This window comes from Salmo salar, chromosome ssa19, assembly GCF_905237065.1.
Source record: "Salmo salar chromosome ssa19, Ssal_v3.1, whole genome shotgun sequence".
Classification (NCBI taxonomy): Eukaryota; Metazoa; Chordata; class Actinopteri; order Salmoniformes; family Salmonidae; genus Salmo; species Salmo salar.
This window is the reverse complement of record NC_059460.1, coordinates 6,828,955-6,854,549: the sequence shown is the minus strand read 5'-3', so window position 1 is coordinate 6,854,549 and position 25,595 is coordinate 6,828,955. Positions and strand designations below refer to the sequence as shown.

At 42.0% G+C, this 25,595-nt stretch overlaps 1 protein-coding gene across 1 annotated transcript in view; it reads left to right on the top strand.

Moving 5' to 3' along the window:
- nrg3b (neuregulin 3b) overlaps positions 1-25,595 on the top strand; it is a 432,471-nt gene that overhangs the window by 251,191 nt on the left and 155,685 nt on the right. The gene's annotated exons all lie outside the window — the stretch shown is intronic.

Below are 25,595 nucleotides of genomic sequence, written 5' to 3'. Positions count from 1 at the left end.
AGGGGGGGGATTGCAAATTGCATTTGCCTATACAGGACTGTAATACATGCCATTTACGTAGCAGACATTTTTATCCAAAGTGCCAACCATCCACACATTTTGGTATGTGACCCCATTGGCAATCAAACCCACAACTCTGGTGTTGCTAGTGCCATGCTCTTATGAACTAAGCCATGTACAGGACCACTACAAAACATAAGTACAATACAATACTGTAAACTACAATACACGATTACAATCAGAGAAGAGCAGTATTTCTGTTACATGTATATATTTTGTCATTTGTATTACACTGGGCTGAACTACACTCCAATGTATTTTGTAACAAGATACTTTCGAGAGCTGTAATTTGTATTTTCAAAATACCAAATACTTTCTATAACATTTTTTATAGCGATTCACAATTCTGTGGCTCCCTTTCACCCCGCATTTGTATCAAAAGTCTGATGGCACTATGGTGTGATAAGACTATCTGCTAAATGAACTAAATATAATTGTACACAATGTACAAAACATTAAAAACATCTTCCTAATATTGAGTTGTATCTTAAATGTTTTGCTATTGGATTAAATGGTTGTTAAAATAACTAAGTTAAGAAGTTATCATTATGTTCTCTAGATGTAGGTCTCCTAATTTAAACCCAATCAAACTTGTTTGGCATCAACTGAAAACATCCATCCGTAACGCTGCCAAGCCTACAAACAATTATTTTATTAACAAAAGATGTTGATGAACAAATACTGTAAATGCGTCTTTCTTTTGGAAATATATAAATTGTTACCTATTATAAGGTTGATTTGATTATTATGTGGATTATAATAAATTGTTGATGCATTTTTTGTTCGGGCAAATCAAATATATTATTAGTCCATTTCTAACTTTAGTCTTGTATCAGATTAACTGTCCTCACATTTGATCTGCTAATAATCTCCAAAGTGTTCTTCGATATATATCATTCATTCGTTCAAGCATTTTATTTATGTTAAACAAAAACGAAATAACAAAGGGAGCCTTGAATAATTAAACAACAAATGAACTGCAACATGTGAGTCTTGTGTTCATAATGTATTTCACAACCTCAGCGGGGGTTTGGAGTTGCCTATACTGTACGGGGTTGAGCGAAATAATAGGCTTACTCTTTATTTATTTAAGCTACATTATTCCACAGCCTAATTGTAACCTAACCAATATTGTAACGGAGATTCTGTGAAAATGCAAAATCTGACATTGACATCAAGGGTGGATTGCTTCTTTTTTATTCCAATTTATTGGAAGGTTGCTAAACCATTTCCACCTGGCCCACAGCGGTGTAGCGTACTTTCAGTACAGCACACTTTCACTCCATGCTCCACCAGCTTCTTTCTATTGTTGTTATATATTCAGGAACATTCCTCAAGTAAATATGATAAATAAAACAAATCAATTAAATAGCTCAGGTCTTGAAAATATGTGAAACCTTTTTTTGAGTTGTATTTGATCTGTGCCTAGTAGCTTAGGCCATATGACAAAGCCATCAACTTGTTTATTTAGCACACATTGCTTATATTCAGTCAACACATATATTTAAAGAATATCATGCAACATAACTGAACATTTGGGGAACATGGGGGGACATAACATTGCATTTTTTTCCAGTCGGATAAACACTTCAAACAGCTTACCCTACCGCTCGGAGGCTTTCGCATGGTCCTAAAGCACAACGTTGCCTCGTTTTGTATTACATTCCAATTATAAAACTAGGGGGGAGACAAAAATGCAATTACAGAAAGTAAGCACTATATTCGATTTATGTAGACACGCCCACTTGACCCAGTTCCATTCAAACGCGACTGTGTTTGTGTTTCCGTTTCACAACTTCCGTCAACACTAGCGAATTATATCGAACGTGCATCATTAACAAATAAACAATAACAAAACATGGCTCACATTTGGGAACACACACAAATGGCTTCACCAGGAGGAGGGAAAAGGATTGGTATTTTTGAAGGCCGATGTTCAGCCCAGCCAATCAAGCAGCTCTTACCTCTCTGCATCCAACAATGGACCAGTAGAGACGGCTGGATGCATCGCTGGCCTTGGAAAGTCATGCAGCCTCAATTTTGTGGAAGGTAGGCTAATAAGCAAAGACACTTGCCTTTCTATGTCTAACATTACTTAACATAAGCGATTACAGCATACAAGCAGCCTACATGTGTTGTGGTGACAGTTACTATAATCCATAGGCTAACAATCTCTGCATTACTTGGTCTTGTAATTTAATGTTTATAGCATCTTTTCTTCTTTCCTTTTATAGATGAAAGTGCGCAATACTGCCTTATCTAGACACAGAATGATAAAATAGTCAGGCTTAACATAGCAGTTAGACCAAACATTTTGTTGGATGAAAGCTGAATTCAGAATGTCATGATTTAATTGTTATGTTAACATGTATTTGTGGATCAACAGAACTGCTGCATTATTGTGGGGAATCTGTAAGTATCCTGTCAAATCTCACGTTGCTGAAGCAAGGTAGGTTTAACCAGGTGAGTCGGGTATATAATGTATTTTAACATGTCAGCATCTCATGTATTTCTTTGGTGTTATTAGTGTCTTTAGTGTTATTGTTTTTCTGGGTGAATAAGGTTTGTAAAATATCCTTGTGGTTGGGGGTAACACCTAAAGTATGGTAAGTATAAGTGATCTCATCTCATTGGGAACAATAGCAAGTTAAGTTTATAATAAAACTTGCATGTGTTTTGGAAAGTTGATCGCATAGCCCTCACCTAGTCCTTAGTCACACACTTGTTAATAATGGGATCTTCTCATTTTCTCTGAATGTCTTTTTTTGTAACAAACATTCTATCACAGGTGCAGAATGCTGTGTCCAGTGGGCTAACTAGCATAGCCTGCACAGATTAGCAGTGACAATGGAATGCAGGGACTTGGATGAACCTTGAGCCAAAGCGGTCAAATAGCATTGACTTCACACACCATAAGGCCAGTGACCAATATGCAGAAAAGCGTCCAGGATGTCCACCCCTGCCTCCCACTCCTGCATTCCACTCACAGGGGGAATTGAATAGGAGCCTGAGACACCTGAATCTGCCTGTGGGGAGTCTGCTCTATCAGTCTGTTGATGCTGAACCGACAGTAATATCACAGCCAGTAGCATCCCAGGTAAAATTGGACTGAAAGGAATATTTATTTGTGGCTGTACCATTTTAATGTATTTGAACTGATGTGTGTCTCTTCTGTTCAATGCTTTCTAACTCTATATAATAACTGAATATAGTCTCTACTCTTTCCCAGCCACATGGAGAGCATGTCAATTACAACTGCCATAAGTCCCAGACCTTCTACAATGTGAAACCTGACAAAACCCAGTGAAACTTGACACAACCCAGTCGACTGCTTTGGAACAGATGGCAAAGGGGCAGAGTGCCTCACACTTGTGGCATGACTCAAGGAAGCTTTGAGTTACTACACGCTCAACCAAGAAGGTCCCTATCAGGGAATCCACCAACCCTGGTAAGTTTCTCCAGGAGCATCTGTATCCCAGGTTCCCGAAGGAATGCAGCCACGCGCTATGGGAAAGATAATTAGCTGATGGCCTCCCAGTGGCTGGAAGACTGTGGATTCTCTGTGGACCATAGAGGCACTGCTGTCAGTGTTGAAGAGCCATGGTATTGCAAGCCCTGACAGAGTATTGAACTCCAAGGAGCTGTTGGAGATCAAGTGTCCTGTCATGGGGTAGAGGCTGTGATTCTCTGGATGATGTCTTCAATGGGAAAGCCTATGATGTGAAGGTGGTGGAGGGCACACCCCAACTGCAGCCACATGGGCCACGTGGGAACTACATGCAGCTGCAAATTGGTATATTTTGCACAGGACTGAGAGAAAGTAAGGTGCTCATCTGGACTCCGTTCCAGCAACTTGTCATCCCTGTTCCCTATGATGCACAGTTCTGTGCAGAGGCTGTCCTGAGGTTGAAGGCATTCTACTCAACACAAATGCTGCCATTTATTGTTGAGGAGTATCAGGCAGGCAGATTGTCACCGAGTGACAAATATATATGCAGCTCTGTAGACGTATGTAGTCAGATGTCTCTCCTGTTTGCAGTTACTATTAACACATTGTTTTTCAATTAAAAAGCCTGACTTAATGCATCAACAGTCACAGTATTGTGGAAATTGTTTTGGTGGCTTTGTTTTTTATTAATATTAATGAGTATGTAAAACAAATAATTAAGTTGAGTTGTTATAGAATGAATTGAAACGTATATAACATAACTTTTGACACAACTTTAATTCATATTGGGAAATCGAAACTCTGAATGGCATTTGACTGGACAGTTCATTCAGCACAGATTCAAAGTATTGCGTGGTGAATGATATCACCACGCAGGTTACACAGGGCAGCATAGATTGAAGGTATTTTGTCCATTTTAGGTGAGAGGATGATTGGCACTATCTGTGAGATGATTCTAAACCATTTGAGCCTTTGAATTACGCATTCCACATGAACCCTCACATTAGCTATCCATCTTGTACATGTGGTGTCCTCTGACAGCAGTGCACCTATTTTGACCTTTTGATCTTCATCTCGTGTAGCAGATCATGGATTCTGAAGCCCCGGTCAGCCACGAGCTCATCACCTGGACAGAGGTACCCCGGGAATCCAGAATCCGATGTTATATATTTGTTGCTACAACTACCTCCATATGCTGAGGAGATGAACATCACAAGGTGCAATGGTCACCAGGTACTTGATAGTGTTCTGGGCGTAGTAATGGCTGAATGACTCCCCCCTTGAATCCAGATTCTTGCACTTCTGTAAAACAGTTTAACTTTGTTCCTCAGCAGGGTTTTGTAGAGAGGTGCTGCTGGGCACTGTGTCCCTGCCTCACAGGTAATGGGCTTTACATGATCACCTGAGCTGTAGTTGTGAACACTTAGAGATGGGTCTTCCCATTGGGTTTGGGCATCCTTCGCTGAAGGCATATCCATTCCTTCTATCTGTGTTGGCCAATCCCCATTTTCAATTTGGTGAACACTTAGAGACGGGTCTTCCCATTGGGTTTGGGCATCCTTCTCTGAAGGCATATCCATTCCTTCTATCTGTGTTGGCCAATCCCCATTTTCAATTTGGTGAACACTTGAGCCTGTTGTGTCACCTGTTAAGAAATCAGTATGGCTCGTTAAACAAGTCAATGGACAGTTAATAACATAATTGTACAATAAAACACCATACTGCATGGATGCTACTAATAATATTTAATAATCATAATAATTAAGTATATATATATATTTTTGTAGAGGATATAAATTGTGCTATTATGAGACTGTGCTTAGATACAAGAGCAAGAAGGAGACAAATGAGAGCAGGCAAACTGCTCAAGCATTTGACTTACCTGTCACTGACGACTGCCTGACCAACACACAATGCTTCTTCACAGAATTCCAATAATAGCCCTTTCACCGGAAGCCCTTGTGCATTCCTCCCCACTTATATTCAAAAGGTCCCATTCCGATGCCCATAGCCTTTTGAGTGACTAAAACATTACCCATACTTTTTTTAATTTGAATTAACTTTTCTCTCATGTCAAACTACCAGGAAGTCTGAAAAGACAGACCGAGTAGGCAGGGAGCGAGTAGGCTGAGTGAACGGGGAGCTCACCTTGACTGACAGCAACGATGGTCAAAAATGTCTAAATACAATTACAAAATACCATAAAGATCAATGTATTAAAACAAACTACAACATACTTGTATTTTGAAATATATTAATTAAAATACATGTATTTTATAAAACAGAAATACATTTGCAATTAGCCAGCCCAAACAGCAACAACATTTTCAGAAACTGTTACAGAAACATTTCACTTGCTACGACTGAAATACCTTAGTTTAAATCACTGTAAGTCACTCTGGGTAAGAGTGTCTGCTAAATTACCAAAATGTAAATGTGAAAATAAACATACCAAAATTAACTGCAAAGCACACTGAGTATTATTATTGGCCTTGTTTCAGGATCATGTCTAGATGGGATACAGTTTAACCTAATTCTCCCGCTGTGTAAACCTGCTGTGTAAATTATCCTAAACCTGCTACGAAAAGTACATTTTGACAAAAGCTGTATCCCTTCTAGATAAACCTTGTTTTAGGGCGTTGGTCATTAGCACAATACTCAGCATGCTTTGAAATTGTCCATTTTTACAAACACATATTTCTTATTTTTTTGCACATTTGTCACAATTAAATGTTTCAGATCAAACTAATTTTAATATTACACAAAGATAACCCAAGTAAACACAAAATGCAGTTAACCTGTTGGGGCTAGGGGACAGTATTTGCACGTCCGGATAAAAAACGTATCCGATTTAAACTGGTTACTACTCTTGCCCAGAAATGAGAATATGCATATAATTAGTAGATTTGAATATAACTATGGATTATTTGGAACCAAAACAATTTTTTTGTTAAAGTAGACGTCCTGGGAGTGCATTCTGACGAAGAACAGCAAAGGTAATCAAATTTTTCTAATAGTAATTCTGAGTTTAGTGAGTCCCAAACTTGGTGGGTGTCAAAATAGCTAGCCGTGATGGCCGAGCTATGTACTCAGAATATTGCAAAATGTGCTTTCGCCGAAAAGCTATTTTAAAATCTGACACAGCGGTTGCATAAAGGAATTCTGTATCTATAATTCTTAAAATAATTGTTATGTATTTTGTCAACGTTTATCATGAGTAATTTAGTAAATTCACCGGAAGTTTACGGTGGGTATGCTAGTTCTGAACATCACATGCTAATGTAAAAAGCAGTTTTTTTATATAAATATGAACTTGATTGAACAAAACATGCATGTATTGTATAACATAATGTCCTAGGAGTGTCATTTGATGAAGATCATCAAAGGTTAGTGCTGCATTTAGCTGTGGTTTTGGTTTTTTGTGACATAAATACTTGCTTTGAAAATGGCTGTGTGATTATTTTAGGCAGGGTACTCTCCTGACATAATCTAATGTTTTGCATTCGCTGTAAAACCTTTTTGAAATCGGACAATGTGGTTAGATTAACGAGAGTCTTGTCTTTAAAATGGTGTAAAATAGTCATATGTTTGAGAAATTGAAGTTATAGTATTTTTGAGGTATTTGTATTTCGCGCCACGCGATTTCACTGGCTGTTGACTAGGGTGGGACGCAAGCGTCCCGCCTTGCCCAGGGATGTTAACTAAAACATAGAAGTTAAGGGAAAAAGCTATCCGAACCTTCATTGCCCTATGCAAAAGAGTAATTGCTCCCAAAACCTAACAACTGGTTGTGCCACCCTCAGCAGCAACAACTGCTGGGATTAGTAGGGGTGGCGGCTCCGGTGCAGGTCGTAGCCCCCACCCAGACCCCGGAAACGGCCATGGCGCCGGACCATGGAAGCTCCGGACCGGGAACCATCGCCGGGAGGTTCTCCGGACCGGGAACCGTCGCCGGAAGCTCCGGACCGGGAACCGTCGCCGGAAGCTCCGGACAGGGAACCGTCGCCGGAAGCTCTGGACTGTGAATGCGCACTGGAGGCCTAGTGCGTGGATCCGGTACAGGTAGCACCGGACTGGTGACACACACTTCAGGGCGAGTGCGTGGAGCTGGCACAGGACGTACCGGACTGGGGAGGCGCACTGGAGGCCTGATGCGTGGAGCCGGCACAGGTGGAACCGGACTGATGACATGCTCTTCAGCACGTCTGCGCTGCAGCCTACTCCTCGCCAACATCATTCTCCGATATCCCTCACATTGTTCCATCGACTCCCAGGCGGGCTCTGGCTCTCTCCTTGGGTCGACCGACCATTTCTCTATCGCCTCCCTGACGGTCTCTGGCTCTTCCCTCTGCTCAGCCGCCAGCTCCATGTGCCCCCCCCCAAAAATAAACCTTGGGGTTTCTGTGGCCGCGGTCCCCGGCGTCGTCGCTGTCCTTCCATGCTCCTTTGCGACTCCCGCCAAGGAAGGGTCTCGTGTCCTCCCATGTCTTCCTCCCACGTCCAAAACTCCTTTACCTCGTGCACACGCTGGTTGGTCCTTGTGAGGTGGGATATTCTGTTACGTTCGTCATAATGAGCGGACCAAGGCGCAGCGTGAGTATAGTTCCACATAATTTTAATCTCTGTGAAACAAACAAAACAGTAAAGAAACAACGAAATGTGAAGTCATGACGTGCGCACAGGCAACTAAACAAACAATATCCCACAAAACACAGGTGGGGAAATGAATACCTAAATATGATCCCCAATCAGAGGCAACGATAAACAGATGCCTCTAATTGGGAACCATATTAGCACCAACATAGACATAGACATACTAGAACACCCCCTAGTCACGCCCTGACCTACTACACCATAGAGAACCAAGGGCTCTCTATGGTCAGGGCGTTGGTTTACAGCTATAAAAATGGTACAGAAAAGTATTTTGAAAATACAAAATTACAGCTCTTGAAAGTATCTTGGTACTAAATATATTGGAGTGTACTTCAGCCCAGTGTAATACAAATGGCAAAATACTCACAAGGAGTTGAAATAGATATAATAAATACTTCCCATCTCTGACTGGTGGTTCTTTGAAAACGCCTATGTCAAGCAACAGAACGTATAAAACAGTGTTGCAATGAGATTATCAAAAGAATAAGACGTTACCTTCGGTGTATTAAAATTAGGATTTTTGTGATGTTACAAAAATAGTCCAATAATCCCGCTTCCTGATTCCAAGTGAGAGGATTCGATTAATAATCTGGACCGGGCGCCTGGGTAGGTGTGTTTTCAACGGGAAAAGGCTGAATGCATTCGTTTTGGAACCATGCTGCCTCCCAGGCCTGAGCAAGGTTCCCCATTCAAAGTCAGCACTTGATGAGTAGGATTTAATTTTTTCACATACAAAAGTGAAAGCTTTTCATAAAACCGCTTTATCTGACTTCCAAATGAAAACTAGTGTGAAAATTCAAGGAATGGAAAATAAACTCAGCAAAAAAAGAAACGTCCTCTCACTGTCCACTGTGTTAATTTTCAGCAAATTTAACATGTGTTAATATTTGTATGAACATAACAAGATACAACAACTGAGACATAAACTGAACAAGTTCCACAGACATGTGACTAACAGAAATTGAACAATGTGCCCTGAACAAAGGGGTGGGGTCAAAATCAAAAGTAACAGTCAGTATCTGGTGTGGACACCAGCTGCATGAAGTACTGCAGTGCATCTCCTCCTCATGAACTACACCAGATTTACCAGTTCTTGCTGTGAGATGTTACCCCACTCTTCCACCAAGGCACCTGCAAGTACCCAGACATTCTGGGGGGGAATGGCCCTAGCCCTCCGATCCAACAGGTCCCAGACGTGCTCAATGGGATTGAGATCTGGGCTCTTCGCTGGCCATGGCAGAACACTGACATTCCTGTCTTGCAGGGAATCACACACAGAACGAGTAGTATGGCTGGTGGCATTTTCATGCTCGAGGGTCATGTCAGGATGAGCCTGCAGGAAGGGTACCACATGAGGGAGGAGGATGTCTTCCCTGTAACGCACAGCATTGAGATTGCCTGAAATGACAACAAGCTCAGTCCGATGATGCTGTGACACACCGCCCCAGACCATGACAGACCCTCTAACCTCCAAATCGATCCCGCTCCAGAGTACAGGCCTCGGTGTAACGCTAATTCCTTCAACAATAAACGCGAATCCGACCATCACCCCTGGTCAGACAAAACTGCGACTCGTCAGTGAAGAGCACTTTTTGCCAGTCCTGTTTGGTCCAGCGAAAGTGGGATTATGCCCATAGGCAACGTTGTTGCTGGTGATGTTTGGTGAGGACCTGCCTTACAACAGCCCTACAAGCCCTCAGTCCAGCCTCTCTCAGCCTATTGCGGACAGTCTGAGCACTAATGGAGGGATTGTGTTTTGCTGGTGTAACTCGGGCAGTTGTTGTTGCCATCCTGTACCTGTCCCGCAGGTGTGATGTTCGGATATACCGATCCTGTGCAGGTGTTACACGTGGTCTGCCCCTGCTAGGATGATCACCTGTCCATCCTGTCTCCCTGTATCGCTGTCTTAGGCGTCTCACAGTACAGACATTGCAATTTATTGCCCTGGCCACATCTGCAGACCTCATACCTCCTTGCAGCATGCCTAAGGCACGTTCACACAGATGAGCAGGGACCCTGGGCATCTTTCTTTTGGTGTGTTTCAGAGTCAGTAGAAAGGCGTCTTTAGTGTCCTAAGTCTTCATAACTGTGACCTTAATTGGCTACTGTCTGTAAGCTGTTAGTGTCTTACTGACTGTTCCACAGGTGTATGTTGATTAATTGTTCATGGTTCATTGAACAAGCATGGGAAACGGTGTTTAAAAACTCTTTGCGGATCAGTGGGACGCTAGTGTTCCATTTAGACAACTTCCGGTGAAATTGCAGAGCGCCAAATTCAAATTAAATTACTATAAATATTAAACTTTCATGGAATCACAAGTGCAATACATCAAAATAAAGCTTAACTTGTTGTTAATCCAGCCGCTTTGTCAGATTTCAAAAAGGCTTTACGGCGAAAGCAAACGATGCGATTACCTGTGTACAGCGCCCAGCACACAAATGCATAACAAATCATTTTCAACCAGGGAGTTGCGACGCGAAAGTCAGAAATAGCGATAGAATATATGCCTTACCTTTGAAGATCTTCTTCTGTTGGCACTCCAAAATGTCCCAGTTACATAAAAAATGGTCCTTTTATTCGATAAAGTCCTTCTTTATATCCATAAAAATTCAGTTTAGCTAGCGCGCTTCAGTCAATAATCCACTTGGTTTCCCTCCATCAAAATGCATACAAAATGAATCCCAAAAGTTACCAATATACTTTTCCAAACAAGTCAATCAACGTTTATAATCAAACCTAAGTTACCCTAATACGCAAATAAACGATAAAATTTAAGACGGAGAATCGTCATTGTCTTTACCGTAGAAAAATACCAAAGAACGTGTTCTCATTCACGCACTTGGATACACAGAGAGCGGCGCAGAGCGGCGCAGATTACTGTTGGATTTCAGAAGGGCTTACCTCCCAGTGCCCCACCTAGCCAATAGAGGTTAAATCGGGTACGTTTTTTATCCGGCCGTGAAAATACTGCCCCCTATCCCAAAGAAGTTAATAGATACATCTGGATAAGTTAGTAGGGTCTTGTATTTTAAAGTTCTTGCATCGGTTAATTCAAATTGTCCCTGTTATATCAATTCCACTATTTTATGGTGTATGTATCGTAACAGGATGTCCCATGGTTATAGTTGATGCTTTATCATACGCATATTGTAATGCTGCCAATCCTTGATAACAAGGAGGATAACCCTAAGCAACTGAATCTAGTTTCCTACTGTAGAATGTTGCATACCTGTCACACCTCTTTGCTACATATAACGAAAATGGTTTTGTGTAGTCGGGGGCCGCTAGGGCATGTGCTGTTCGCATTTCTTTCTTTAGTGTTTCAAATACAATCAGGGCATCATTGTTCCAGTCAAGCTTTGCCCTAACAGGCTGACTACACTGCTCGCATCGTTGCAAAATAAACTTTGAAATCTATATTATTTAAATATTATGCACCCACATTGCTCACCCACGCCAATGAGAGTCTGCGTTGCCGAGGGCTAAAATAGAAGTCAGCTCATTTTTGTGACGCAGGTCGCGATGCAAGTCCTGCCTCTCCCATCTCCTCATTGGTTTATAGAAGGAGCTACCCACATGTCATCTCCTCATTGGTTATACTCACGTGGGTGACTGAAAGAGGAATGAGGTCAGTGATGGTAATGCACCTAATTTATATAAGTTGCCAATCGCAATATAAAGTCAAGAGAAGATAAAGCCTAGAAAGAGGAGAGATGACTAGAAAAGATTCGGTTAACCATTTTATGTGTGGATTAATTGTCGGAGTAGATGACCTTGTGCATTTCAGGTAAAATAACAACTCAATGTTTATATCCCAGGACAAATTAGCTAGCAACAGCAAGCTAGCTAAATAGGACAAATTACCTAGCAAGTGCAAGCTAAATTGCCATAAATGTTTAATGCTTTTTGACCTGTACCCAAATTAATGCAATTGGTTCAGAGTTTGTTTTGATATTTTAACCTGTGTGTCGTCATCGCGATTGGTGTGGGGGGGACAAAATAAATGTATGCACGATAACGCACGATGGCGCACGCACGCAGCTGGTTTGGGTTCCGTGTAAGATTAACCTCTATGGGCTAGGTGGGACGCTTGCGTCCCACCTACGTAACAGCCACTTGCAGCCTGTGGCGCGATTTTCAAAACCTTAAAAATCCTATTACTTCAATTTCTCAAACATATGACTATTTTACAGCTATTTAAAGACAAGACTCTCGTTAATCTAACCACACTGTCCGATTTCAAAAAGGCTTTACAACGAAAGCAAAACATTAGATTATGTCAGCAGAGTACCAAGCCAGAAATAATCAGACACCCATTTTTCAAGCCAGCATATAATGTCACCAAAACCCAGAAGACAGCTAAATGCAGCACTCACCTTTGATGATCTGTAGGTTCATGCTCTACAACATTCGCAGAGTACGACCCTGCCTCACACAGGAAGCGGCGCAGGTCCTAATCCAGGCACTTGTCATCTCCCGTCTGGATTACTGCAACTCGCTGTTGGCTGGGCTCCCTGCTTGTGCCATTAAACCCCTACAACTCATCCAGAACGCGCGCAGCCCGTCTGGTGTTCAACCTTCCCAAGTTCTCTCACGTCACCCCGCTCCTCCGCTCTCTCCACTGGCTTCCAGTTGAAGCTCGCATCCGCTACAAGACCATGGTGATTGCCTACGGAGCTGTGAAGGGAACGGCACCTCCATACCTTCAGGCTCTGATCAGGCCCTACACCCAAACAAGGGCACTGCGTTCATCCACCACTGGCCTGCTGGCCCCCCTACCTCTGAGGAAGCACAGTTCCCGCTCAGCCCAGTCAAAACTGTTCGCTGCTCTGGCACCCCAATGGTGGAACAAGCTCCCTCACGACGCCAGGACAGCGGAGTCAATCACCACCTTCCGGAGACACCTGAAACCCCACCTCTTTAAGGACTACCTAGGATAGGATAAAGTAATCCTTCTAACCCCCCCTTAAAAGATTTAGATGCACTATTGTAAAGTGGTTGTTCCACTGGATATCATAAGGTGAATGCACCATTTTGTAAGTCGCTCTGGATAAGAGCGTCTGCTAAATGACTTAAATGTAATGTAAATGTAATGATCTTCATCAGATGACACACCTAGGACATTATGTTATACAATACATGCATGTTTTGTTCAATCAAGTTCATATTTATATCAAAAACCAGCTTTTTACATTAGCATGTGACGTTCAGAACTAGCATCCCCCGCAAACTTCCGGGGAATTCGCTAACATTTTACTAAATTACTCACGATAAACGTTCACAAAAAGCATAACAATTATTTTAAGAATTATAGATACAGACCTCCTCTATGCACTCGATATGTCCGATTTTAAAATAGCATTTTGGTGAAAGCACATTTTGCAATATTCTAAGTACATAGCCCAGCCATCACGGGCTAGCTATTTAGACACCCGGCAAGTTTAGCCTTCACCAATATCAGATTTACTATTATAAAAGTTTGATTACCTTTTGTTGTCTTCGTCAGAATGCACTCCCAGGACTGCTACTTCAATAACAAATGTTGGTTTGGTCCAAAATAATCCATCGTTATATCCGAATAGCGGCGTTTTGTTCATGCGTCCCAGACACTATCCGAAATGGTAAATCAGGGTCGCGCGCATGGCGCAATTCGTGAGAAAAAAAATCTAAATATTCCATTACCGTACTTCGAAGCATGTCAATCGCTGTTTAAAATCCATTTTTATGCAATTTTTCTCGTAAAAAAGCGATAATATTCCGACCGGGAATGTCCATTTAGCTAAACAGAGGAAAGAAAACAAAGCTTTCGGTCGACGCGGGCACGAGCCTGAGTCTCACAGTACTGTAACCAGCCACTACCCAAACGCGCTACTTTGTTTCAGCCAGAGCCTGCAAAGCGACGATTCAGCATTTTGCCGCCTTCTGAGAGCCTATGGCAGCCGTAGGAAGTGTCACGGTACAGCTAAGATCCTCACTCTTCAATAAACAGAGACAAGAAGAACGACACGTTGTCAGACAGGCCACTTCCTGCATGAAATCTTCTCAGGTTTTGGCCTGCCATTTGAGTTCTGTTATACTCACAGACACCATTCAAACAGTTTTAGAAAGTTTAGGGTGTTTTCTATCCAAAGCCAATAATTATATGCATATTCTAGTTACTGGGCAGGAGTAGTAACCAGATTAAATCGGGTACGTTTTTTATCCGGCCGTGTCAATACTGCCCCCTAGCCCTAACAGGTTAACTACATATTCTTCTATCCAGTCTGAGTTAAATCCAGTCATCCCTAAAAAAGGTCATCATTTGTGCTACTCTTTGTGGTAACGGTGCTTTACTAATTCCTTCCAGCTGGTGCTATTGTCTTGGTTCCATGAGCTATAGTTCTTCCTAGGTACTTAACCTGGGGCTGGCAGTATTGAAGTTTAGTCTTTGAGACTTTATATCCTCCTTCTGCCAATCGTTTTAGTACTTTCATGGAATCTGTGTAACACTGCTCTAAAGAGGAGGCACAGATTAGTAAATCATCAACGTATTGAATCAACGTTCCATCAAGCATCAATTCTTCAAAATTTGCTCTCAACACTTGATTACACACGAGGTGAGTCCTTAAAACCCTAGGGAAGATGAGTATGTGTACTGTTTTCCTTTGTATGTAAACACAAACAAATGACTGCACTGCTCCACCAGGGGCACACAAAAAATTCTCCACATAGATTATTCACTGTAAAGTACTTGGCATCGGGGGGAACATTGGTCAGTAGTGTGTAAGGGTTTGAAACGTCCGCAAGCCAGTCCTGTGCTATGTCCTTAATTGCCCTTAAGTCATGTACCAGTCTCCATTTTTTTACCATCTGCTGTAAGAACTGGTAGTAAAGGTGTTTTACAGCAACTTTGTGTTTCTGTCAATACTCCTGCTTTTATCAGTCCCTCAATTGTCACACTTATGCCTTCCTCAGCTTCTGGCTTCATATAATATTGGGCTTTCAAGGGGGGCTTAGCATCTCATTTGACTTTGATGCTTACAGGACTTTCTTATTTTACCAAACGTTTGTGTCATGTTGTGACCATACTCCTTCAGTTTCATAGGGCAGTTTCATCTGGTGTGTCCTGGCTGTTGGCATCCCCAACAGATCCCAGGTGGCCCCTGTGGACCTCTGGTTCCTTTTCTCTGATTGTTTTGCGTAGGTCTTTGTTGCCTATTGCCATTATTCCATTGTAGGGGATGTTGTGCATACACATTCACTACTGTTGGTGTGGGTTGCACTTGGGCCTGCTGGGCGGGAGGTAGTTGCGGCCTTCCTGGGGAGACTGCAGCCATTGTCCCTACTTCCGGCACAGGTGCTGTCACTGGCGCCTGGAGTTTCTTTTTTCCGATGTTGGTCAGTTTTCTCTGAATGTCTTTTCGTTGTTCTGTGAGTCTCTGTGTGTCCTTTCTGTATGTTTCCACTGCATGGATCACATGGTCACAGAATTCTTTGTGTGATTTTGAAGTCAGTACCACCATGTCCTCCAGCCTGCTTCTCACTGGCTAGGGCATGGCTTCTATCGCTGAGTTCCGGAACAGAGTCGTCATCAGTGGGTCTCCCCCAGATCCCATTCTGTTTCCTGCCTCCATTTCAGCTGTCCATGTAGGTACACTGTCGGATTCTCTGTTTCCCCCAGTGCCTCTCCTTTTAGCGACTTTGGGTCAATCCTTGTGGGGTAGTCTTCTCTTAGGGCCCACCAGAATCCAGGACGATATGTATCAAAGTCCATTCCATACTGCCCCTCTCAGGTCACTGGCACACAGTACATCCATTTTGACCGCCCCCACTTCTCTCGCCAACAGTGCCTTCAGATCCCCCACAGCCAGTAGTTTCCCCATGGTTTTCTCTTCAAAGGCTCTAATCCATTTTCCAGCTCTCTCATGGAGGTCCGGTAGGCGGGAAACCAATTCTTCCAGGTTCTGTGATCACCATGCGACATAGTGCCCTTGCGTCCCTTTTATCAAAACTGGACATTGTGCACCATATCTTTCAGGTTCTTTCATTTTCCTCCAACTCCGCAGCAATCTATTTTCGCTTTCTTTGCCATGGTCCATTTCTCTAAAACTGGCTAATCTTGTTCCATATACGCCTGTTCTTTTGCCCTCTCCCTCTTTTCAATTAAGCGTTTTTCTAGCCTTCTTATTTATCCGTCCACTCTTGCTTTTTGCTTCCATTTCAGCTATTATGTCCTCTTCCAGTGATTATTTTCTTACCTGCATCTTTTCTGTCTATATTTTTCAACAATCCTTTTCCTTCTGCTTTAAACATTTTTAGCCCCTCGCTTCCTCTTTATGTTTTTCCCTTTCTTTCCTGTGCCACTTGTTTTATTTGTTTTTATTAGGGTTTCCATTTCCTCACACACTGAGACATCAAATGTTTCCCCCTCTGGCCATTTCGTGCCTATTTTCCTGGTGTGTTTTTTCCATTTCTTGGGCATTTTTGTTTTTCCTTGCTTCCTTCCTTGATGCCCAGCACCAGAATTTTTACTTCCATTTTACTCATTTTCGCAGCTTGGTGAGTCTCAGTTTTATTTATTTTTCTGTGTTGAGTCTATTAGTTACTTAGTATTTTTCTTAATGTTAGTCTGGTGACAGTTTGTGTTTTTAGTATTGCTTCTCTTTTATTTATTATCTTCCTTACATACATGAAGGGAACATTTCGGCATTTGCTGAATGATTGATGAGAAAGTCCATATTGCAAATGTACAGTCCCTTACTAGACGTCCGCGAACATTTGTAAAATTCGAGGATGGCGGCGGGCCGTGCACCGGGGCTGGATCTTCCGGGAAGTCATCGAACGAAGTCTCTTGGACGTTCGGTTTCATTTTATAAAATGTTCAAATTTTGGTCATTTTTCACCTGTCCCGGAAAATACCAGCAGAGGGCGAACGGATCATATTGCAAATATACAAAACATCACGATTCACGACGTGGCCTTTTCTCCTAAACAGAAAAGACTTCAAAGACGAAACTTGGCGAGCATAGGTTTGGCATAATGGGCAGTTGGCCCTGAACAAGATGGAGTCGAGGCCTCAGCGCTGTTGAGTGAAGGCCATTTCTCTGGGATTAAAGGTCAAAAATGAAAATAGAGCACTAATTTGACCGCTTCACATCAAAGTACATGAGCCTACGGTGTCAGGAAAAAAAGAACCAGACATTTATCTATCGTCATTTAAGAGAAATCGTACAATTGGTGAAGTTAAAAAAAAATGAGTTTTTTTCCCAAAAAGTTACAGATCCAGTTGCAGCGTGTTCAGATGAATCCGTTAAGGTGGGTTTCAGAGCTCTGCGAGAATTCTGTGATTTTCTGTGATTTTCTGAAATAACACAAACTCATTCAACCCTCTGTAAATAAGTCAGTTCTTAACGTAAAGACTTAACTCAATATTCTATAAGAGCCTTACCCAAGGAGGATATGTGTTCACTTTAAGCTTCCTGTGTCAACCAGAAGTGCCTTAAAATTGGGGTCACAGTAGCAGTTTTGAAGGGTTAAAAACGTCACATCTTTCCAAAACTTCATATGTGTGACTAGGCAACCCTCATGAACTGTAAATCAGTAATTTATCCCATCAGATGTCAAAGAAAAGCTCTCACACACACACACAGCAAGGATGGAGTGACACAGTGCGGTGCTTAAAGACACACAGAGCCTGCAATGGCATTACCATTATCTCTAGGCTGTGCCGAGTTCAACGAGATGCCCCGCTTGACCGTAGCTCGCTCGGTCTGAGCGCAGCGACGTTGAAGAAAAGTAGGCCCAAAATTAAGCCTGGACCTACATTTCAAGTGCTTTTGGGTGACAGCGAGAGAACCGTTAGGGTTAGAAGCACAATTCCACCTCAGGAATGTTCCTGAGGTCCTCCCGATCTGTGCAAGCATAACCTTGACCATGTTGCATTAACCCTTAACTTCTATGGGCTAGGTGGGACGTTTGCGTCCAACCCTAGTCAACAGCCAGTGGAATCGCGTGGCGCGAAATACAAATACCTCAAAAATGCTATAACTTCAATTTCTCAAACATATGACTATTTTACACCATTTGAAAGACAAGACTCTCGTTAATCTAACCACATTGTCCAATTTCAAAAAGGCTTTAGAGCGAAAGCAATCATTACAAATAACCCCTTTTACTGGTCAGGACGTGACAGTGCATTGAAACCGCCTCGGCCGATAGAGACGGACTCCAATGTTTCTGTCCGATAGCTCATTCAAGGACCCGTAGCAACACCCATAAAATTTTGATTTTCAGCACCAATTAAGGACGCTGCTCGGGCTCCAAATAACCTATCGAGCCGAAACTTGGGATTCGGGGTCGCCTCAGCTAGGCCTACACATAATGTCAGAACTGGACCCGCAGCTGGAACGTAACTATGTGTTTTATGCTTTTATTATGCTTTATATTGCATTTGGACATTTCTTATGGCATTTGGCGAAAATAAAGTGACTTTGACTTTGACTTTTGACTTCCTATGAAATCGTATTGCAAATGGACAAAACATATGCCTTATGGAAAAGTAAAAAATTGTCAATAAAATATGACAAAAGTATGTTCATACAGTTCTTATACATGTGTAATTGACAAAAACAATCGAAAGAATATCAAAAAAACGGTCCAGAAAGCACTTTTTTAAGGGGGTGATACGTTTTCGGGAAAAAAATCATATTTTCAAAATTTTACTCTTGGGTCTTGACTTGTGTTACATTTGCAATAAGAAAGAGTTACGGTCGAGCGCACTCGCCATCTATTGGATTTTTGCTGTGTGACACTTGGCATTTCCCATATGACATTTGCAATATGTTTTGAATGAAACGGCGTCCAAATGAGTAGTTTTGTACTTTGTGTATATGTTTCATATGGTGGCAATATGTTCCCATTAATGTTTGTCCATTTCATGGGGGTCTTCCCTTACAGGCTGTAAGGCAACAAAAGGTGAACATTTTGAAAGGGGGTGGTGACTTTCTATACCCACTGTAAGTCTCGTGTCTGAACCGATGAATTGCAACTCCACTTTGTCTCTGTACTGACATTTTGCCTGTTTGATTGCCTTACGGAATAACTACACTGTTTGTATTCGGCCATATTCCCAGTCACCTTGCCATGGTTGAATGCTGTGGTTCGTGCTTTCAGTTTTGAGAGAATGCTGCCATCTCTCCACAGTTTCTGGTTTGGGTAGGTTTTAATAGTCACAGTGAGTACAACATCTGCTATACATTTCCTGATAAACTCAGTCACCGTATCCGTGTATTCCTCAATATTATTTTTAGAGGTTACCCGGGAACATATCCCAGTCTGCGTTTTCAAAACAATCTGTAAGCATGGATCAGACTAGCGTTGAACAGTCTGTAGCACGGGTACTTTCTGCCTATAGGAAGGGAGAAGCAAAATGGAGTCGTGATCAGATTTGCCGAAGGGAGAGCGGGGGAGGGCCTTGTAGGCATTTCGAAAAGTTGAAAGAAAGCAGTGGTCCAATGTTTTCTCAGAGTGAGTTCTACAGTCAATGTGTCGGTAGAACTTCGGTAGCGTTTTTCTCAGATTAGCTTTGTTAAACTCCCTACAATACATGTGGCCTCAGGATGTGGTTTCCAGTTTGCATAGAGTCCAATGTTGTTCTTTGAGGGCTGTCGTGGTATCAGCTTGAAATTCTCTTGGGAGGTAATACAGTCAGCATTTGATTGTGAGGTATTCTAGGTCGAGTGAACAAAAGGACACAAGTTTCTGTATGTTTTCACAATATCACCATGAGTAGTTAATCATGAAACATACACCCCCACCTTTCTTCCTCCCTGAGAGATCTTTACTCCTGTCCGCGAGATGAACTGAAAACCCAAATGGCTGTATGGGCTCAGACCCTATATCCTGAAAGAGCCATGTTTCCCTGAAACAGAGTATGGTACAATCCCTGATGTCTCTCTGGAAGGAGATCCTAGCCCTGACCTCGTCAACTTTATTATCCAGAGACTGAACATTAGCGAGTAATATACTCGGAAGCAGTGGGTGGTGTGCGTGCCTCCTGAGTCAAACTAGGAGTCCACTCTGAATACCTTTTCTGCGCTGGCGGTGTTTTGGATCAGCCTCTGGAATCAGTTCAATTCCCTTGAGGGGTACGAAACAAAGGATACAATTTGGGAAAGTTGTATTCCTGGTTGTAATGCTCGTGAGTTAGTGTCACTCTGATATCCAAAAGTTATTTCCGGTTATATGTAATAAACCCCCCCTAATTTATGTTAGAAATAACAAAATGTTAGTTTTTTTAAATATATATATATATATATTTTTTTTAAAAGGAAGACTGGGGCTGTATCCCAAATTGCACCCTATTCCCAATATAGTGCACTACTTTTGATGAGGGCATAGGGAAAAGTGTGACTTTTGGGACACAGCCAGCGGCCGCTGTTTGGCTGAATACCCGGTGCATGGAGGAAATTTGAGTTGTCAACAAAGCAGTATGACAGAAATATGATGCCAAATTTTCGAACTACCGGTAGTTTCTTTCAGAATATACAAAGCGATCTGTGCATTCGAAAAACATAAATATGTAAAACCAGTCAGTTTTTTTAATGACAAAGAATACAGTCAGTCCACCCTAAACTCTAGCTTACTAGGAATTGTTTCATTGTGCAGTGTAACTTAATATATACCGTATTAAGCTGTTATTTAGCTGCTATTCATGAACATTTTATAAAAAATTACACATCAAATAACCTAACAATGAGGAAAAAATAAGTCGGTTTGAGGATGAATTCAGCCACTTTATTGTTGAACTCAGAAGATTGTGTCTGGGAAATAATAGCCTACACAAATGGGCTGTAATATTCAGGCCTTCCCTGTGGCTCAGGTGTGTGCTACACCAGGGTTGTGGGTTCGATTCCCACAGGGGGCCAGTACAAAAAAAAAATGCATGAGATGAAATGGATGCATTCACTACTGTAAGTCGCTCTGGATAAGAGCATCTGCTAAATGACTAAAATGTAAATGTAAATTACATCAAATTAAAAGTCTCCTGAAGTCCTCTTTCTCTTAGAAAAGCGTCTGTGCTTCTCTCTCTCTTTTTTCTACATAGAGGCCTACAGTATCCGACTGCATCGCCTTGCATTTTTGTGTGCAAATGTTTTCACCATGGCCTGTAGGTCCAGTTTGTGGCCTGACTGTTTTCTCTACTGAGTATTGCCAACACAGACTTTCCTGAAACATTGGGCATTATTTGTCCATTGCGCTGCATACAATTTAAACTTAGTCTTGAATGATGCATGCCAAGATATACACAGGGGCAAAAATCTGATATCAACTTTGGAGGGGACAATTACATGAAATTTTCTCAAGAGCAATTCCTGAGGGGGACACCAAAAGTAGTGCTGTAACACATAGCCTACATTGTAATATGGTAAATGTATTTTGAGGAACCAAAGAAATAAGGTGTTTGCCGTACTCCTAACTACCGGTACCCAAAACTACACAACTAATCACAACAGCAATACATTGTGAAACATTTCCATTAGCATTTCACTTCTTTCTTATGAACATTTTATCAACTAGTCTGAGATATTAGGCTACTAGGGTTCTTACTTTGCGTTTTGGTGTACTGAAAAATACTCTGATGTCCGTCTTTTTTCTGCCATTTTTCTACCTGGCTGGCTACACACACACAGTGTGTAGGTTATTTACAGTAGGACATGGGCTTCTATCATCTTATCTTCTATCATTCTATATGGGCTTCGATCTAAAAGGTAGCTAGCAAATGTGAAACGGATTGCAGTGACAAGAGTTGACAGCTGTATGAGTTCACCATTTACACAACATATGCTGCAACCTTTTGTAATTTTAATCGTTTGTTTCATATTAGCTGGCTTCCAACAATAGCTGAATTTGCAAAGCTAGCGAGCACCAATTCCGTTTCAGTGGTGTTTGCTATAATCTTTGCTACCCAGGTTAAATAAAGGTGAAATAAAATAAATAAATAAAAGTTCCCTTGCGACAATTTAGCTTTTGCAATGAGACCATTAAATATATTTAAGACAATGGTAGAAGAGAGTGTAGTTCAGTTTGGACTGCAGTTTATCGCTAACCTTATCGCAGGGACTTTGAAGCACTAACTTACATGCATGCTGATCTTGGAATAAATTGACGATAGCAAAGATTCCATCTTTGACGACGCCACATAAATGGAATAGGTACTAGCTAGCTTAATAGTTAATATTTGTGCGCTAGCTCTGCAAATTCAGCTAGTGTGTGTGTGAACCCTGGCGCGATTAACTGGATTTACCTCACGTCAGTTAGGTGCATTGAGTGCCTTTCAGACAGTAGATACGAACCCTCTGTTACATTGCCAACTAAGGAACTGGCAGTGGATCAAACCATTGTGAAGCAAAGGGCGGGGGGGGTCGCAATCTTTTGAAACTTAAAAACACGCTATTAATAAGTGTCTATAATCAGCACAGTTGCTTTCATTGCGTATTATTAATATTATTTAAATTACATAGTTATGTTTACAGTGATATATTGGGGGGGACAAATCATATTTTTCCCAGGATGGGGGGGGTCGTGTCCCCCCGTCCCCCCTGGGATTTCTGCCCCTGGATATACCAGAGATAAGGGACTGTTGATATTGCAACCACACAACTCAATTTCCAGTTCACCAGTATAAATGAAATAGAAAATGACTTTTTTTGTTCAAGCCCTCGGGAACTGTTGTCTGCTAAAGATTATGTATTCATCTGCCAAGTTATTGGCTAACCAGTATCCCCAGAGCTTCCTATTCAGTTAATCTCTTTCCGTAACGTGTTGAGGCCGGCAATTAAGGTGAATGAGAGGCTCAATAATTGAACTGCTATATTTGAAGTACCACTTCTTTCTGCCCAGTTTCTCTGATGCTGCCACCGCAATCAAGCTGTTTTTACACTGTAACTGTTCACTAAAACTCATAAAGAACTACCAAAGAAGGTTTAGGCTCAGTCTGATATGCGTTTTTGACCACAGCATTTGTTTACTGATATCCCCTTACTTTCAGTCAGTTAAATGTTTTATTTTTCAAGGCCTAAGGCCCTTTTTCGGTCACATCCCTGAAGCCCAAGAAGCAAACACTTAGTTTCCTAGTACATATGGAAATTAAATAGGTTTATGAATTACTTTTTGGAGGGTTACTGTGTCTGATGACAGGCACATGGGCACCCAGAGATTATGGGCCCCACCGCCTTGTGGGTGCTGCAGGGATGTCCGGTACACCAGTGAAGCCAGTGAGTAGAATTAAATACCCCCCCCATACACAGAACTAGGGTCAGTTTTGAGTTTATTTCCCTCTAGTGGTTATTGGTTAAACTGGTCATATTTCAGTGCCTATGGGGTATATTCCTCCTCCCATCTCATATTTAAGCAATAAGGCCCGAGGGGGGTGTGGTATATGGCTAATATACCATGGCTAATATACCACGGCGGAGTGCCTGGATACAGCCCTTAGCCATGGTATATTGGCCATATATCACAAACCCCCGAGGTCCCTTATTGCTATTTTAAACTGTTTACCAAGGTAATTAGAACAGTGAAAACGAATGCTGCTCGTCTAACATCTCATTCCAAAATCACGGGCATTAATATGGAGTTGGTCCTGCTATAACAGCCTCTACTCTTCTGGGAAGGTTTTCCACTAGATGTTGGAATATTGCTGCAGGGACTTGCTTCCATTCAGCCACAAGAGCATTAGTGAGGTCGAGCACTGATACTGGGCGATTGGGCATGGCTTGCAGTCGGCATTCCAATTCATCCAAAAGGTGTTTAATAAGGTTGAGGTCAGAGCTCTGTGCAGGCCAGTCAAGTTCTTGCACACCAATCTTGACAAGCCATTTCTGTATAGAACTCGCTTTGTGCACGTGGGCATTGACATGCTGAAACAGTAAAGGGTCTTCCCCAAACTGTTGCCACAAAGTTGGAAGCACAGAATCATCTACAATATCATTGTATACTGTAGTGTAAAAATGTCCCTTCACTGGAACTAAGGGGCCTAGCCTGAACCATGAAAAACAGCCCCAGACCATTATTCCTCCTCCACCAAACTTTACTGTTGGCACTATGCATTCAGGCAGGTAGCGTTCTCTGGCATCCGCCAAACCCAAATCCGTCCGTCGGACGGCCAGATGTTGAAGCACTATTCATCACTACAGAATAGGCGTTTCCACTGCTCCTGAGTCCAATGGTGGAACGCTTTACACCACTCCAGCCGAATCTTGGCATTGCGCATTGCTGCTCGGTAGCATGCTTGGTAGTTTGGAACTTGGTAGTGAGTGTTGCAATTGAGGACAAACATTTTTACGTGCTTCAGCACTTGGCGGTCCCGTTCTGTGAGCTTGTGTGGCCTACCACTTCACGGCTGAGCCGTAGTTGCTCCTAGACATTTTCACTTCACCATAACAGCACTTACAGCTCTAGTGTAACAGTATAGCTTCTGTCCCACTCCTCACCACTACCTGGGCTCGAACCAGGGACCCTCTGCACACATCGACAACAGCCACCGTTGAAGCATCGTTACCCATCGCTCCACAAAAACACAGCTCTTGCAGAGCAAGGGGAACAACTACTTCAAGGTCTCAGAGTGAGTGATGTCACCGATTGAAACGCTATTAGCGCGCACCCCGATAACTATCTAGCCATTTCACATCAGTTACACTAGCAGGGCAGAAATTTGACAAACTGACTTGCTGGAAAGGTGACATCCTCAGTCCATGTTGCAAGTCACTGAGTTCTTCAGCACTTTCATTATTTTTACTCAGTTGTTAGTTATAACGAGCTAGGTGGCAGTATTCCCCACCCCTGCTTCCCATGCCCAGACACCGAGGTATATTTCTTCCCGACTCTAGCATGTTGTGGTAAGTGCTTTAGAAATGTAGAACTACAGCTCCAATGTATGGGAAATGTACTGTGATTTATATTGTCTTTAAGTGTTTTGTATCACGTTTCTTTATAAATAAAGAAGAGGATGAGCACTTACATTCCCGCTGCGTTTTGGTCCACTCCATACGACGAACGTGACAGATAGACGGTGAATATGTGCACTCATCAGTGATATGGCCAATGGTCTGCGCTGGTCCCAAGAGATTAGTCCTGGTATACTAATGGGAATAAACTACACTACACAATATTTTGAAAGGATCATCAGGAATATATGTGAATTTTGTGTTTTACCAGTGATTAAATATTGCGAAAGGCCTATTACAGGTGCTTTCACTGGCAGCTGCAACTCAACAATCAGCTATTTGATATTTGCCATTCCCGCTTATAGGCTATGTGATTACATTTTAACCATATGATTGCAATATAACCAATTAGATCCCAGGAACTTCCTACTGCATTTTCAACATTTCTGATTAGTAAGGAGACAACACAACCAACAAATTAAGTTCATTTATTTCATTGTTATAATAT